The 17,466-nt window shown below is 41.3% G+C and overlaps 1 non-coding gene across 1 annotated transcript; it reads left to right on the top strand.

The window, feature by feature from the left end:
* The first annotated feature begins 13,820 nt into the window (after positions 1–13,820).
* LOC148999381 (small nucleolar RNA R71) lies at positions 13,821–13,927 on the top strand. Its single transcript, XR_016170962.1, has one exon. It is a non-coding gene; the product is annotated as a small nucleolar RNA R71 (small nucleolar RNA).
* Positions 13,928–17,466: the final 3,539 nt, after the last annotated feature.

Raw genomic sequence — 17,466 nt, 5'->3', positions numbered from 1 at the left:
AGTGCTGCGAAAATATCAAATGAAGCTGAATCCAGAAAAGTGCGCCTTTGGAGTTTCTTCAGGCAAATTTTTGGGCTTCATGGTGTCACAGAGAGGTATTGAGGCTAATCCTGCCAAAATACAGGCTCTGGTTGACATGGAGACTCCCAAAACTGTTCGTGATGTGCAGTGTTTAACAGGGAGAGTTGCCGCTTTGAATCGTTTCATCTCCAAGTCTGGAGAAAAGTGTTTGCCATTCTTCAAGGCACTCAAAGATTTGAGGGGTAGCAAGGAAGCAAAATGGACCGAAGAATGCCAGAAAGCTTTCGAGGAATCAAAAGAAGCACTCGGACAACCGCCGATCTTGTCCCGACCAGAGAAGGGGGAAATATTACAGCTATATCTAGCGACGTCCCTTTCAGCGGTCAGTGCAGTACTTGTTCGTGAAAAAGATAAAAAACAGTGGCCGATTTACTATGTGAGCCACGTATTGCTAGATGCGGAGACACGAGATATTCGCAGATTGAGAAGCAGGCTTTGGCTCTCATGATGGCCGCCAGGAAGCTAAGGCCATACTTCCAGGCTCATCCAATTGAGGTATTTACAACTTTTCCTCTCAGTAAAGTTCTTAATAAACTTGATTTGTCTGGAAGGATGGTGGCCTGGTCGGTTGAACTCAGCGAGTTCCAAGTGAGCTTTAAGCCCAGAACCACAATCAAAGCTCAGGCACTAGCCGATTTTGTAGTAGAAACTACTGCACCAGTGGAGTCCACCATTGAAGATCCCATTATACCAACCACTTGGGAGGTATATGTGGATGGTTCGAGTAATAAAGATGGAGCAGGAGCTGGAATTCTACTAAATAGTCCAGCAGGATTTATTATTCGCTATGCTTTGAGATTTGCATTCGAAGCAAGTAATAATGAAGCAGAATATGAGGCTCTGATAGCTGGACTTCGGTTGTCAAAGGCATTGTTTATCACAGATGTTACTATTTATAGTGACTCTCAACTTATAGTCAACCAAGTCCAGGGGGAGTATGGTATTAAAGAACCACGCTTGCAGAAATATCAAGAGATAGTGCAGGCATTTCAAAACCAATTTTGGAATTTGAAGATATCTCAGAATGGGAGAGTATACAAAAGATCTTATTCTGGACCCCTTATGAGATGTATAGGTCCCGAAGGAGCAAAATCAGCCTTGGCTGAGGTTCATAAAGGAATTTGTGGAGCTCACATGGGTGCACGAGCCCTAGCCCACAAAATTCTAAGACTTGGGTTATATTGGCCTAAGATCCAAGAGGCTGCCATGGAGTATGTTCGTCGATGTGGCAACTGTTAAATTCATGCTACAGTATCGAAGCGCCCAGCGGAAACCATGACTTCAATTCTAGATCCCATTCCCTTTGCGATGTGGGGAATTGATATCATGGGCAAATTCACCAAAGCGTCAGACGGATAGGAATATCTGATAGTAGCAATTGATTACTTCACGAAATGGGTTGAAGCTAGCGCCCTGGCAACAATTACTGAGAAAAAAGTGGAGAAATTCTTGCTTGAGTCAATCATATATCGCTTTGGGATTCCAAAGATTATTGTCACTGACCATGGTACTCAGTTCGACTGTCCGCAATTTGAGCAATTTTACGGAACATATATGATCGAGCATCATATGTCCTCAGTGGCATACCCCCAGAGCAATGGACAAGTAGAGGTTACTAACCGAACGCTACTGGAGGGGATAAAGAGAAGACTCGAAGCTGACAAGGCTTCATGGGTTGAAGAACTTCATAATGTACTGTGGGCCTATAGAACTACGGTTCGAACACCCACAGGAGAAACTCCATTCAGGTTAGCATACGGGTCGAAGCATTGGCACCGGTGGAGATAATGGCGGGGACAATACGGGATCGAGACTTCGAGGAAAAAGCGAACGAGCAAGGACTGCTTGATAGTCTTGATCTATTGGACGAAGTTCGGGCAAAGGCAATAGCACGAACTAAACATTATCAAAGAAGGATAGCGTCTCATTATAATACTCGAGTAAAGAATCGTCGGTACTTAGCCGGAGATTTGGTGTTGAGAAACACCTTAGCTTCCGACCCACGTCACCAAAGAAAATTGGACCCTTCCTGGGAAGGACCTTATATGGTTGTAAAACCGGTCGGTTCAGGAGCTTACAAGCTGAAGAACATCAACACCTAGAAAGAGTTGGATCATTCGTGGAATGCCAGGCATCTCAAAAAATTTTTATCCTTGATGATGATTTCAATTTTGTTCGTGATGTAAACATTTTCAACTCAATCAATGCAATTATTGGCTTTCAACAAATTATCTTTTGATTGGGGGGCATCATACACCACATTCAAGAACAAGATCCAACTATAAGGCATCGGATGAAAATCCGTGTGGGTCCTTCAACACTTATGGAATTTTTTTGGAATTTCTTAAGTCAAGGCATCGGATGAAAATCCGAGTGAGTTCCTTCCGCAAGGTGTCGGTTTGAAACCCAAGTAAGTTCCTTCAAGACTTATTGAATTTTCGAATTATCCTTAAGTAAAGGCATCGGTTTATAACCCGAGTGAGTTCCTTCTCAGACTTATTGTATTTCTCCGGAAATCCTTAAGTAAAGGCATCGGTTTAAAACCCGAGTGAGTTCCTTCTCAGACTTATTGTATTTCTCCGGAAATCCTTAAGTAAAGGCATCGGTTTAAAACCCGAGTGAGTTCCTTCTTAGACTTATTGTATTTCTCCGGAAATCCTTAAGTAAAGGCATCGGTTTAAAACCCGAGTGAGTTCCTTCTCAGACTTATTGTATTTCTCCGGAAATCTTTAAGTAGAGGCATTGTTCCAAACAACTAAAACCTAATGCAACAGCGATTCAAATGACTAGCAAAGTTCAAGATGAAGTTAACTTCTTATTTCTTCAAAAGACCAAAAGAGGCCAATTTCAACATCAAACATGAGATTACAAGAGCTGGATACAATCTTCGGTCAAAAAAGAAAGTCATCATTGGTGATCATTAAGAAGTCATACAAGATCGGCACAACTTTGCTAGAACAAACACATGAGTCAATCATTGGAATGGATTCAAGGAAAAGAAGAGAAGAAATGAGGATTACAAAAAAAAAAAATTCAGTATGTATAAAATCCTTCGCAATTTCATATTCTTTGTCCAGCTTGTCCAGGAGAAGTAGGGTCCTCAACCAAACTTGCATTCAAGGCGAGCTCATCATAATTGAATCCTTCCAAGGGAGAATAAACAGGAGAATCTTCCAGATAATGCATAATATCTGGATCGGAAGGCGGAGGATCAATCTTATTTTTGGTCCAGTCAGGAGGAGAAAGGCCCAGGTTGGTAAATACTTCAGGATGGCAAACAGCACTGTAGGGAGTCGTATCAAAATGAGGATCCTTCCTTAATATTGATTCCCATACTTCGTTCTCACCATCCCGGTACGCTTGCAAGTTATAAGCATTCAGCATATCAACAAAGGGCTTACTGTGTAAATGCTTGAAGACGCAGGCTCTGCGAACATCAGTTGGAAGGGATTCGGGCAAAGGAACGACAGCTTGCCTTTGAGGTAACGCTTCAGATCCTTTGGCTCCTGACTTTCCAACTCCTCGCTCTAGTTGCTGGACCTTCTCCCTGGCATAATCCAAGTCTGACCGAAGACAATCGATCACTGAATTCTTTTCTCCTAAAACCTCCCAAGCTAGTTTCCTAAGGCGAGCAATCTCAGCATCTTTAGCTTCAGAGATTTCCCGAAGCCTGGAAACTTCATTGTTCAACCTATTAAGCCTAGAGACTGCTTCCACTTGGTTGTGGAAGTTACCAGTAAGACTCCTGCAAACAACTTCCGAGTTAAAAGGAGCAGAAGAGTTATATTCAGAATCAAAAGATAATGAAGAAAGACTTACATCATCATTGATTTCATAAAGACCTCATCTGGAAGTTTGGAAAGAATTGCGCTCTCAGAAGTCATTCGAGCAGCAGTGCACCATTCCAATGCTCTATCAAACTCGTTTAACACTAATTCGGGCGAAGGATGAGAAGGATGGGCTACATTAAGAGAAGGATGAGCTGCATCACTTGTCACCCGACGGCGCTTCCTGGTGGCAAAATCCTCCAACTCCAAAGGAGAGAAGGAGGATGCCAAACAAGCACTAGAATTGGAAATAGGAGCAGCACCTGCTAGGACCACACCTTCATCAGACACCAACATAGTTGCCTCAGATGCACGAAGAATCTCCTTCGGGGGTGCATGAACGGTCTCTACAGCAGGGGCGTCAACAGCGCCATCAACAGCGGAGTGATCAAGATCTTCCTAGGAAGAACGAGCGATCACTTCAGGCAGAAGAGGCGTAGGGGCGGCATCAATAGAAACTGTGAGAATCTGACTTGAAGATTCACCAATAGCATTAGCCTTACGCTTGGAGGATTCACTAGCTGAAACCCCCTCACTGGCCCCAACCACCGCCGACGGAACGATTTTCTTACAAGATTTCTCTCTGATAAAGTTCGGATCGATTCTGGGAGCCACTGTATACACAGAAAAAGCCGTATTAGTACAAAAGCCCAACAACAACAGCAACAAGGGAAAACCCTAGTTCTCTGTAAAATATGCAAACCCGATTAACTAAACCCCAAGTACTACTACTATGCAGTTCACTCAGGGGGAAAGGGGAAAGAGATGAGTAATCAAAAAACTCACTTGTCCAGAAGTTGATGTAGTTATTGTTGGAGTACGAGGAATAAGGAAGCAAGCAGGAGGACGGAATGTTGCTTTGGCAAATCTAACTTGCAGATGGCAGGATAGATGGAGAGTACCCACGAAGGCTTTAAATAGCCTCAGGTATTAAGAAGACGGTTGAGAGCTAAAGACAACCAATGGCCCAGATCGAAATGACGCTTCGAAATCCGCAACAAGCAAGATCAACAGTCAGAGGGAGGCCACATGGAAACATGTGGAGGCGAGCACCCGATGCAGGGATACCTCCAATCGTCGCACCGCCATTGTGATAATGGATGTATTACCAATTCATTGGAAATAGTGAATGGTATACTAAGGCAAGGAAACGTTTGGACTTAGCGGATACCAGAAGGGAAACGTGTGGACAGTGCAGTAAATGAAGGAGTGGGAAAGGTTAATGCATCTTTCCAAAACATATCTTCATAATATCTTTACAAGATTATTATTCGTCAAAGAATGTGAAGTTAAGTGATAAGTTTTATCATTTATATTTAAGACAAGATTTCGATAGGAGACGAGGAAATAGTAAGGCCAACATGAAAAAGAAGTGTCTATTCATTAGCAAGGAGGTCAATCTTTACAAAAAAAAAAAAAAAGATAACTCCCTAAGCCTCTTCTTCATTGTTGCCCGAGGAGCCCTGGGCAGGGGGACTTTTCTCAGGATCTTGAGAAGAGCCTTCCTCAAGATTGACATTCTCAGAGCCCTCTTCAGCAGCAGCTTGTGACTTTTCCTCTGGAAGTGCCGACTCGTCAACCAGATATGCCTCATATTGTGGGTCAGCTGGAAAAGGATCATCTTCTTCCTGAGCCCAGTCTAGGAGATCCATGCCTAATTTCCCGAAGACCTCTTTATGGCACACCTCACGAAAGGGAGCAGTATCCCAGGAAGGGATTGATGCAAGAATTCGCTCCCAAACGTCATTCTGCCCCAAGCAATAAGCTTGAATGTTGTATGCACCCAGCAATTGGGAGAAAGGTACGCTGTTCAGGTACTTCCGAACACAATCCTTCCAAAGCTCTGGCTTGATGTGCTCGGGCTTGCTAGGAATCGCCAACTTCAAGTATTCTTCGTTCTCTATACATTTAATTTCAAGTCTGTCACCAAACAACGTGGCAGCTTCTTTTTGCTTCTTGGCCTCGCGCTCGGCAGCAACAGCACGAGCCTTTGAAGAATTAAGGGCCTCCTTGAGGGAGTTCACTTCTTCCTCGTGCTTTCTTTGCAGCTCCTCGGCAGCTGCGGTAAGCCGGTCTATCTCAGAATTGGCTTTGGCCAAGTTCTCTTCACAGGTTTGCAGCAAGGAGTTGTTGCGACCAACATGGCTCAATGCTTCCATGTGTTGATAGAAGCTCAACACAGCATTCCTGGGAAGGCAGAAATTATCAGAAGAAGTCATAAGAAATTATGAAAAAATAAGTAAGCAAGAAAACCGATACCTTGTGGATTGACTAACAAGGGCAACGTCATCCAGGGTTTCAAATTCCTAGCGATCAGAAGGAATAAGAGTGAGGGAGCTCCACTCTGCAACTTTCTCAGGATCCTGTGTCACCCTGTCGGTCAACTTCAGGGTCCATTGGGGGGTGAAGACCTCCTCACAATCCACAGAATTTTTGGATTTTTTATGGGAGGAAGCATCAATTGTATCATGCCTCGTTTTGGTTCGGACGAAGGAGGAGACATTAGTCCTATCCACCATCGGCTTCTTCCCTTTACCTGAAACATCAGCCATGGACCTGATATTCCTGATACCCCTGTAAGAGGGGTCGGGAGAGGGAATAGAAGCCTCTTGATCAACAGTCAAGCCTCTAGGCGATCGTTGCTCGGCTGTCACAACGGCCCTAGCGGCCTTCACTCGCAGGTTCTCAAGGTTCATTCTTGGAGGCACTGCAAAGAAGAGCAAGAGTCAGAATTAAAGACATATCACTTCAATAAAATTAAAGGATGATGGTTAGAAGCTCACAATGAGCCAAGCCCCAGTACTGAAGAATGGAGTTATACTCCACCTCAAGTCCATGTATCTCTTGATACCATTGAATGGATTTGATCTTCCTGATGGCCGCCTCGTCTTCTTTGGATAAGGGAAGGCCTCGGTTATTCTCAGAAGAAGTACACCGCCTCCAGACGGTCGGGAAGTTAAAATCTAATGGAGGCGCTCGACAAAAAAAGTATCGTTCGCGCCATTTTTTGTGGTTAGAAGGGCAAGTTCCTTTGACAAGGATGTTGCCCCTCCAATCAAGTTCAGCTTTATTGCGTTTGGACAGAAAAACCCAGCCGGGAGGATGGGAGATAGAAAGAGCATGAAAATGCACAAAGAGAGAAAGAGATGGCGTAATGCCAAGTTCAAAACACAAACCCAAGAAGCCGACGATGAGACGCCAGCTATTGGGAAGGAGCATTCCAGGACAAATGTCCCAATGATTCAGAACGGTTGAGAACAAAGGATTAAAAAAGGGAAAGCGAACCCCGCTTTCCAGTGCATCTATATACAGAGAAAACTCACCCGAAAGGGTTGAATCAACCCTCTCATCAGGATGGGGAGCCCTAACCTGATAAGAGGAAGGAAAATCAAAATCTTGGATTGCTGAAAGAAGGGTTTCCTCCTTGAAAACGGAGGGAACAGAGCCAGGTCCGCCATCAGACCTGGAAGTTTGAGGCTGCCTAGAAGATTCGACAGTTACCCTATAAGTCTTGGAAGATCCAGACTCAGGAAGGACGGAAGAAGTTTCGGTTTTTCTCTCTAAACTTTTTTGAGAAACTTCAGCAAACTCGCGCCAGAGAACAGTTAGGGTTTTGTTATCACTATCCGACTGTTCGGAAGGAGGGGAAGCAAAAGCTTTATTACCACTACTATTACTAACACTGGGTACCAGAGAAACCCTATCTTCCGCCATTACTTGTTTCAATAAGGTACAAAAAGAAAAGACCAGTAAACTTACTAATTCAGTGAGGCAAAAGCTTGAGAGCAAGAAGGCGCGAAGCAGACGACAAAGGTTCAAATTCCAAACAAGAAGAATGAAACCTACGAAGACAACGAACCGCTTTTAAAGCACCCGCACGAGTGTTCAAGAATCTGAACGATCGAGATTGATTCAAAATCGACGATCAAGATTAGAAGCCATTTTGAAAGTTTGAACTCACGAATCCTAAACAGGCGTTCGGAAACCGTCAGCTTGGGTTACGTGAGCCACGACAGATCGACTGCAAGGAGACACGTGGCATTACCCTCACAACGCTCGAGGAAAAGTGACCACCGCATTAAATGTGATATGACATTTAATGGAACACGCAGAGACTATTGTCTAACGAAGAACCCAGTTAAAAACCAAGCCCTCAGGATCGACCGAACGCTTGGTCTGGGGGGCTCATGATATGGAGAAAATATGATCGAACCGGGTTCATACTTGGTTTGATCCTCGACTCCGGTCGAGACAGAAGGAATCGACTCGCTCCCGAGCGAACCGGCTTCGTAAGATGGCTTGCTGAGGAAGAAAACTTATTCAGCTACAAGCACGCCCTAATCCAACTTATGGATTAGGTTAACTACCCTAATGATGGCAGACTCAAATTGACGGCTGCGGCTAATCATTATCGAAGGGATAATCATCGCATTACCTAAAGGTTATCTCAGGAGTCCTCTACTAGTCCAAACTAGTAGAAGTCTATCGCTCAACGGATCTAACTGTTAAAATCCAACGACTACCCGAAGAAGGCTCAAGTGCATCCAACGAAGGAGATTCGAAGGTACACTCTATATAAACCTCACTGCCATACGAGGTGAGGGTCTTAGATTCAAATATACACTGATAGACATAAACTAGCAGAGGCTTACGATCTAGATCACCTTTCCCAGTTCTTCATTCCTTAGCTCTGTGCTTCTAGCAGAGCCGTTTGTGATTAAGTTCATCAATTGACTTAGCCTTAGGAGGTGGACTCCCGACCCCCGCGGTCGGGCCACATCTGACGTTTTCGTTTTGCAGGTCATCACGAGGAGATCTAAGGGCTGAGCAGATTTTGGACGCATCAGTGGGCATATGCAAAGCAAAGCTACAAAGTAACTTAGGTTTCTGGTGTTTGCTCCACCATGTCATTCAAGCCAACCGTAGTGGAGTAAAGTAGAGTTCACTACTCAAAAGAAAAAAGAGAGATAAATACAAGTGTCATCAATGCTTTGGTAAAATTGTTTGGTCAAAAATACTTCAAAACCTTAATCCTTGGTCCCCTTACTTTATGAGTGGTTTTGCTTAAAGGAGAGGTGTACTTGAAAGATATAAGGTGAGTCTTTGATTGAGATATATGCTTTGTCTCAAGAATCAATATGGGGTAATAAAGTTCAAGTGTGGGGGATCTTAAATCAATAATGAGAAAAATTGTCATAGCTATTGATCCTATATGAGTACTTACCAATTGTTAGAGTTGGAATTTGCAATGTTTTATTTTGAGCTAAAATTGGAATTTTGGATGTACATTCACTGCAAACATCCACGAGACAAAACTTGTTCTCTAGGGGTAACCTAGTGGTTTAAAGGCCTGTTGCACATGCTAAGTGTAACCGTGATTCCTACGAAAGTGAATTAGAATTTATTTTGTTGCACTAGTTTCTTACCTGCATTTGTATTTTTCTTTAATTTTTGCTTGAGGACAAGCTTATCTAAGTGTGGGGGAATCTGATGAGCACATTTATGTGTGAAATCTTAGGGCATAAATCATGCATTTTATATACTTAGAGTGGAGTTACCTTGGGTTTTATGTTGTTTTTGCAGATTTTAGGAATTTTCAAGATTAAAGGAAATATTTGGAGTTTGGGCCTGAATTATGCAATTTTACACGTCAAGAAGTCCATTCAAATTCTCAAATGCGAAAATGGACCTGATTTGGAGCATGATGGGCTAGAGATGTGTGATTATGGTCCAACTTCCACCCATTGAAGAGATAAAGAAGGCAAATTTGATCTACGGCTGAGATTATAAATTATCAAACAAATCTACAAAGATATTATTGAAAGAGTCCAAATGGAGAAAAGAGTCCTTACATACTTCAATATCTTATTTCCTATCTGGGATTTAATTAAAGAAAGAAAAAGAGGAAAAAGAATTATATTTAGAGAAGGAAGAGGCAAAAATCCCGTTTTTGAATGTCTCTGTCTAGTTTCGATCAAGCCATTCATCAAACGGTCATCCGATGTCCGATCGTGCTGATTTTTGGAGGAGAGCTTCATGACTACTTAAACCTCAAATCCAATGGCGGAATTATGCATATGATCTCTCTAAGTTAGCGCGATTAGTACGTCAAAACCCTAATTGGCTAAGTGATCATGTCGCTAACCAATCAAAAATAAAATCCTATACTAATCTAGCAAGCAGAAAGTACGAGGTCGAACTATGGGAAACTGAAAGGCTAAGTCACTAAGATTGAATTCAACAAAACTAAATTTAAACTAAATATACTAATTAATGCAAAAACGTTAACTATGAATATGTGAAAATCTTTGGGATTTCGAATCCCCAATGCTTTTCCCTAACCGATATAACTCTACACTTCAAAGTAAATTAGGGATGGTATTCCTAGATATGCCCTATTTTCGCAAAACTATCGTCCTTCGTGGAAGCTTGGCATGCTTAGTTCGCTGAGCTATAAAACATCTTTGGCCAAACTCAAACACAATCAACTAGAAGAGATAGAACAATCAAATTAATGAAATAAACATGGTTCATCTACATCCCAAAGAAAAGGAACTAGCTACTCATTATCACAAAGTTCATAAGAAAAATAAAGATAAAACATACGGGGAGAGAGAGAGAGAGATGTGGTCTTCTTCTTCAGCAATGAGAGAGATGAGGGCCGCATTCGCCGTCTTCTTTTCTGTGGTTGGCTTCTCTTTTATGTCTCCCGCACACAATGAATCCCCTCTCTTTACCCATCGATTTACCTTTATTCTTTTGGAATTTGGAGAAACTCAAAACTTGAAAGTTGTAGATATTTTCAATATCGTTTCATAGCATCTTGAATCATCGAAATCCAAGCTCATACGAGAGAGATATGCCCAAAATACTGAAGGTAGGTCTGTTTACCCGATTTTCAGATTTATTACCAATTTTGTTCCTTAGACCTCCACCTATTTCCAATTTGGCTAAGATCTCACTTTTCATGATCTCTTGAGCAGCAAGATTGAATGCCATGATTTAAAATCCACCAATATCTAATATATTTGCCAACCTTACTCCATATTATCTTTAATATCCAAAATCTCCTTATTCCTGAAAAATACACAAAAATACTCAATTAGCTCTCTTTAATTAAATAAGTATGGGGAATTAAATCAAATAAATAATGGTAAATGCATGCTTATCAAATACCCCCACACTTGAGTGTTTGCTAGTCCTCAAGCAAAACAAAAAAAATAAAACTAATACAGAAAATAAAGAAAGAAAAACCTAACTCACTTTCATAGGAATCACGGTTGCACTTAGCATGTGCAACAAGCCTTTAAACCCCTAGGTTACCCTAGTGGACGAGTTGTGTCTCGTGAGTGTTTGCAGAGAATATACACACAAAATTCTTAAGTGCTCTTCTAATTATTCTGGCAGTAGTAAGAGTAGAAAGATAGATTCCAAGACAAAGACACTCCACTAAAGATTAAAGGGAATATAGGCACCCCCACACTTAAGCTCTTTACGCCCTCTCTTGAGTCTAGCTCTAGGCAAACAATTCAATCGAGAAGTCTCTTCTTATCTTCAGTCTACCAGTTCACCCTCAGATAAGACTAAACTATGTACCAAATAATACCAAGAACTCAAGATCTAAGCAATATTGACCTTCTTAGACATTTCACCTTTATAAGCACATTAATTCACTTCTTTCTTTAATGGTCACAGTTCTAGTCCGTGCAATGTCTTGCCTCTTAAGCTTTCTAGATGGCCTATGTAACGAGTGTTGGGTCAGCAGCTCTCAAGCCAAATGGCCTTAAGGGACTAGGTGTAGAATACCCCTCGAACTTACTTACTCAAGCCAACTAGGCTACAGGCCAAGACTGGACCAAAGACACCCCAACTGTTTGACACGAGGCACGATGTTGGTGACACCAAGACCCGGTTACTAAGAAGGAGGTCTAACCTTTAAACTTCAGCATTTTTTTTTCTTTTTTCACATTATAATTCAATTTACTTCACATTTAAATAGTCTCAAATCGGTCTCAACTTGTCACCATAAGCACAAGGCAATACAAGATAACTAGATGGTCAAACCTTTTGGACTACCTGGAATTCCTATTTTCCGATTCAACCTCGGTCTCAAAATGTAAAACCCATTACTATTATCTCAAGAGGGTGTTCATTACATCATATGGGATTTCTAAAACACTTAAACTCTCATTTTGTATCTAAGCAAAGAATTAAAACATTTATCTTACCAAAGCCGAAAAAAAAATTGGGCACTTTTTATCTTTGTGACAATGCTCTACCAACTATCAACAAGTCTTACTCGAGTTGACACCCCCCCCCCCCAACACTTAAATTATGCAATGACCTCAGTGCATGCAAAAAAAAAAAAAAAGAAGCAAATAGAGGAAAGAGTGTACCCGATGTTTGAACTCATGATAGAGCACGCAACAGTAAAACCTAACAACAAACAAAGAAAATAAAGGAAAAAGAACAAGAAATAATATCTAAACATATGGGTTGCCTCCCATAAAGCGCTAAGTTTAGAGTCTTCAGCCAGACTCAATAAGAAGCAGCCAATGGAGGTGGAAGCTCAAATCTAAATGTGAATGGTGAATGCTCTAAAGAAGTGGAAGAGTCCAACGATGTGTTGACTTCCTCAATATTTAGGTTAGATTCCCCAAATGGCAAGTAATGTTGTAGGGGATCATCAATAAGCATGTTTGGAATATAATCAACCACTACCTCATCAATAAAGTGAATTGCAAAGCACTCTTCATCTCTATTTGGGCTTAAAGATACATTCTTTATAGAATCTGGAATTGAGGACTCAAGAGCTTCAAGGAAGGGGCTTTGGGAGTGTAAGATTTAGGAGTAGGACCCTCTACAATCGGAATGTGCAACCTATTACAAGGAATTTGATGGGGAATACTCACAGGTGATGTTTCTTTACTAGGCTTGTGTGCATCATTGTCAGTCTCATGGGTCAAATCAACCTCTTCTCGACTCTCAAGATCAATGGGCAATGGCTTAGGAGTAGGCAAAGGTGCATAATATTCCTTCCCACTGCATGTCACAACAGAGATTGCTTGGACTTGTTCTTTCCTAAACCCAATTTGATGATTAGGGTTACCTATTGGTTGACTAGGTAACTGGCCAACTTCCCTCCTACTGATGGCATCAACTAGTTGACCAAGTTGGGTTTCCAATTTGTTAATGGATTGAGAATGAGAATGTAACAATTGAGTGTTTTGCTCTAGTCCACTAAGCGCCTTTAGTACCTTATCCTCAAATGATGAATTATGTGAGGGTTGTGGAGATGATGGTTGCTTATTCCTATAGGCATTTTGTTGCATATCAAATGGAGGTGGCCTATAAGGTATTTGATTAGAGGGATTGGGCATTGAGTTTCGCCATGAAAAATTGGGGTGGTTTTGACATCCTGGTTTGTAGGTATTGGAATATGGATCATTACCCAATTTAGAGACTCCTTGGGCCAAATGTGCATGCTCCTTAACAAACTCAGGGTATTGTGTAGCCAAATAGCACTCACTGACATGATGGGATATGCTAGAACATAAAGCACATGCTTCAATCTGATTAGGTGGAGAGGAACTTGTAGGAAGTGGAGATGGGGTTTGTTGTCCTAATGACAAGAGATAATCTAATTTCTTAGATAGCAAGTCAACCTTAGCACTCATCTCAACGGTAAGATTGATCTCATAGAGACCGCTCCTCTTTGGTTGCCCAATGGATGGAATCTCAGTCCTAGCTGCTGAAGCATGGCGTTGGGAGTTTTCACTAAGGGTCTCAAAAAGTTCCCATGCCTCATTCTCATTCTTGTGCATGAAAGTCCCACCACAAGAAGAATCAACCATTTGCCTATGTCGGTCTCTAAGGCCATCATAAAAGCATTGAACCAATTGCCATTTAGGAATAGTATGGTGGGGGCACTTTCTAGGTAATTCTTTTAGTCTTTCCCAAGCCTCATGAAATTGTTCTCCTTCTTGTTGGGAGAAACTCGTTATGGCTCTTCTAATGCTATTGTTATGGCCAATGGGGAAGAACTTTTTAAGGAACTCTTGTTGCATTTCTACCCAAGTGGAAATTTTAACATTGTCCAAAAAATGAAGCCAATGCTTAGCTTTATCTTTAAGGGAGAATGGAAAAAGAAGTAACCTTAAAGCATCAACTGAGAGGTTTTGAATTTTAACTGTGGATGACACCTCTAAAAACTCATCTAAGTGCTTATAAGGCTCTTCATTGGCAAGTCCATAAAAAGATAGTAGCATTTGAATCACACTAGATTTGATCCCATATTGAGCCGCCTCTATGTTAGGCAACTTAATACAAGAAACCGGAGTATATATCGTAGGAATGAAATGCTCGCTCAAGGGCCTCATTGGAGGCTCATAGTTTGTCATGGTTCTTTGCCTTCTAAGGTTGGCCAAAGTCTCATCTAACTCTAAGTCAAGTGGAGTCAACTCAGGGTTTAGGGACCGATGACCATGCATACACACAGAAGAATAAAAAAAAAGAATAAGTTAAATAAGTAAAATTAAAAGACAATAACTATAGCAAAAGGGAGAGTTTAGGACATACCTGAAGCGCAATCCACTTGATCTTTCGAACAAAAGTTACACATGTGGGATCTGAGGGATGGGGATTTTTAAAAATTAACCTAAACAACCCAATCTAATGCAAATATTACAATTGAAAAGTCCTAAATACAATTATATCTAAGAAATAAAAGATAACAACCTAAACTAATTATCGAATCGCTACTCTTGCAGTTACCGAAGAAAAACAATAAACACTGAAATCTCAACAGCATGAACAACATGTTAATGCTAGATATATACACGTTGAAGGAAAAGGTGAACACGTTGAAGCAAGAAAAGCAAATTCATGACACGGGGAGAAATTGATGACACAAAGGGAGAAATTGATGACACAAAGGAGAACTCTTTTATTCTCCGAAAACTTCAACTCCCCGAATACAAGATACGAGAGCTCCTTATATAGTGAAGGAAACTCAAGATGAAATTAAAATTACAACGAAACTAAAATGAAATGTAAATGCAGGGATTTTTTTTTTTTTAAGTAAAAACCCAAAATACAATGCTAATGACACGTAGTACTAATTTGAGCTATAATAGTCACTGTCATCTGGAGGCTGGCTGTCAGGAAATTCGTGATAGAGATCCACTTGGTAATCTGCCCAAACCTGCTGAAGATTGCTAATATCAAGGTCATGGAGTTGGCTATTTAAAGCCCATGCATCTTCAGTAGTACCAATCAATTGGCGAGGAATAGTGGCTATGTCAATATGGTTCGCTTCACACATATCCAATTGAAATTGATGCCATTCATCAAACAGAACATCACGCCTTGAATTAAGGTCATAAGGATTGACAGTATAGATGGAAAAAGTAGGAGAATAAACGAAGAGATGAGAATTGTCAGAAGGTTGGGGATCAACAAACTGAGGGTGAAGATGGTCTAGTTCACGATGGAAAAGGATGATGGCCTCATTATCTTGGTTAGAACTGTAGTCGGAAAAGAACGCATACCAATGATGTAGGGACTGAAATTCACTGAGAAATGAGGCTACAGAGTTTTTGGGATATGGGTGATTAAGATAATGATATATATAGATTGAGGCTGCGTAACAATCAAAGGAGAGAGCTATCTTATAGGGAACTAAAAGGTTTTTGAAGAATACAGTGAATTCTTTAGGGAAATACCAAGTTTGTACTATGTGAAAAAGGGTAAGGTATGGGTAGGATGGGTGGCAACGGAACCATGAAGCCTGCATACCATATCTATGTATAAGTACTGAAAGGGTGTTTTTGTAGATAGATATACAACGGGCTATGATTGTTCTGATAGAAACATCTTGGTATATGGATGGAGGAAGATTGTTAAGATGTGGTTGGAGGTTATCATTATCATTAGGGTTGTTGGGAGGAGGGTTGATGGGAAAACAGAGAGGAAGGATGGCTTGTGACGGAGGTAAGGGGTGAAGAGGCCTGGAAAGGAAGTCTGCCAATACATTATGTTTGCCCTTGATATGTTTGACTGTGAAGGACCATCTGCTAAACCATTGTGCCCACCTGAGAAGCTGAGGATCAGGGAGTGTCTTGGGCTTCAATTGGATCATCTTTGGGAAGGACGACATATCCATTTCAATCTGAAAGTGATAGCCAACGAGATGAAATTGGAATTTTTCAATGCCACGTTTGACTGCCAGAATTTCTTTGAAGGTACTATGATAGCTTTGTTCTGCTGGAGTGAACGTGCCGCTTTTGTAACCGCAAACCTTTCTTACACCTTTAAGATCTTCAAGAAGAACTGCGGACCAGTATTGAGAACTAGCATCTGTTTGGAGAATGCGAATACCTGAGGAGGGGATCTGGAGGGGAGGAAGAGTTTGTGCAATCTGTTTCAACTGTTGAATTGCTTGAGTATGCTGAGATGTCCAGGTGGGAGCATTTTTCTTCAACTGTTAATACAAGATCGCAGATAAGTTGCCTTTTTTAGGGATGAATTCATGCATGTAGTTGACAATGCCAAGGAACTGTTGTAGCTGTTTTCCAGAAAGTTGGTCTGGAAAGTTCAGAAGAGATTGACCAATGTGGGGCTGCAGCGCATAGGATCCATTTTGAATAGTGACACCCAAAAAATCAACGACTGATGTTGCTAGAGTGCACTTTGTAGGAGAAAGCATAACACCAGCTGTTTGAGTAAGATCGAGGAACTATTTGAGGAGCTGTTCATGTTCTGCTCCTGTAGCCGAAAAATAGGAGAATATCATCAATGTAAATCAATGCTTGAGATTCAATGGGAGCATATATTTTCATCATTGCTTTCTGAAACAGAGAAGGAGCCGTCTTGAGTCCGAAAGGCATGACTGTCCACTGTAGATGGTGGCCTGGAATGCAGAAAGCTGTCTTGTGACGGTCTTCAGGGGAAATACCTAACTGCCAAAAACCTGCCTTGAGATCAAACTTGCTGAAAATTGTTGTTGAAGAAAGCTGAGCAAGAAGGGTTGGTCTTTGGGGTAAAGGAAACTTATCATCTGCCAAGAAAGCATTTAAGGGCTGATAATTGATCACCAAACGAAGTTTTTTCCTTATATGTTCTGTTCTTTTGTTGACATAGAAAGCTTCACATGCCCACTGTGAAGTGGTTGGTTCAATGAGATTTTGTGACAAAAGTTCAGAAATTTCGGCCCTTGCTAGTGCCAAATGCTCTGGATTCATACCAGAGTGACTAGCCTTTGTAGGATTGACATCCTCATTTCGCTTGAAGGGAAGTTTAATGAAAAACTCAGGATTGTGCCAAAGGGGATGAGGACACTTTTGTAGAAATTCAGTATGAGAAGAGGCACAACAGTGGAGGAGAAACTGTTGTTTTAGGGTGTCAATCTGGTTGACCATGAAGAGACGGGGAATTGAGGTCCAGGGTAGAGTTTGTTGCTTATAAGTTAGACCTTGAGAAGACCATTTCACAGAAGAAAGGGTACTAAGGAGATCAAAACCTATTAGGAGATCTTTCCCTGGAAGTGTGGACCCGAGAA

Source organism: Hakea prostrata, unplaced genomic scaffold (genome assembly GCF_041222555.1).
Source record: "Hakea prostrata isolate BN-2017 unplaced genomic scaffold, UWA_Hpros_2 contig_12, whole genome shotgun sequence".
NCBI classification, from domain to species: Eukaryota; Viridiplantae; Streptophyta; class Magnoliopsida; order Proteales; family Proteaceae; genus Hakea; species Hakea prostrata.
The sequence above is the reverse complement of the archived record's forward strand: the minus strand, read 5'-3'. Positions and strand labels throughout refer to the sequence as shown.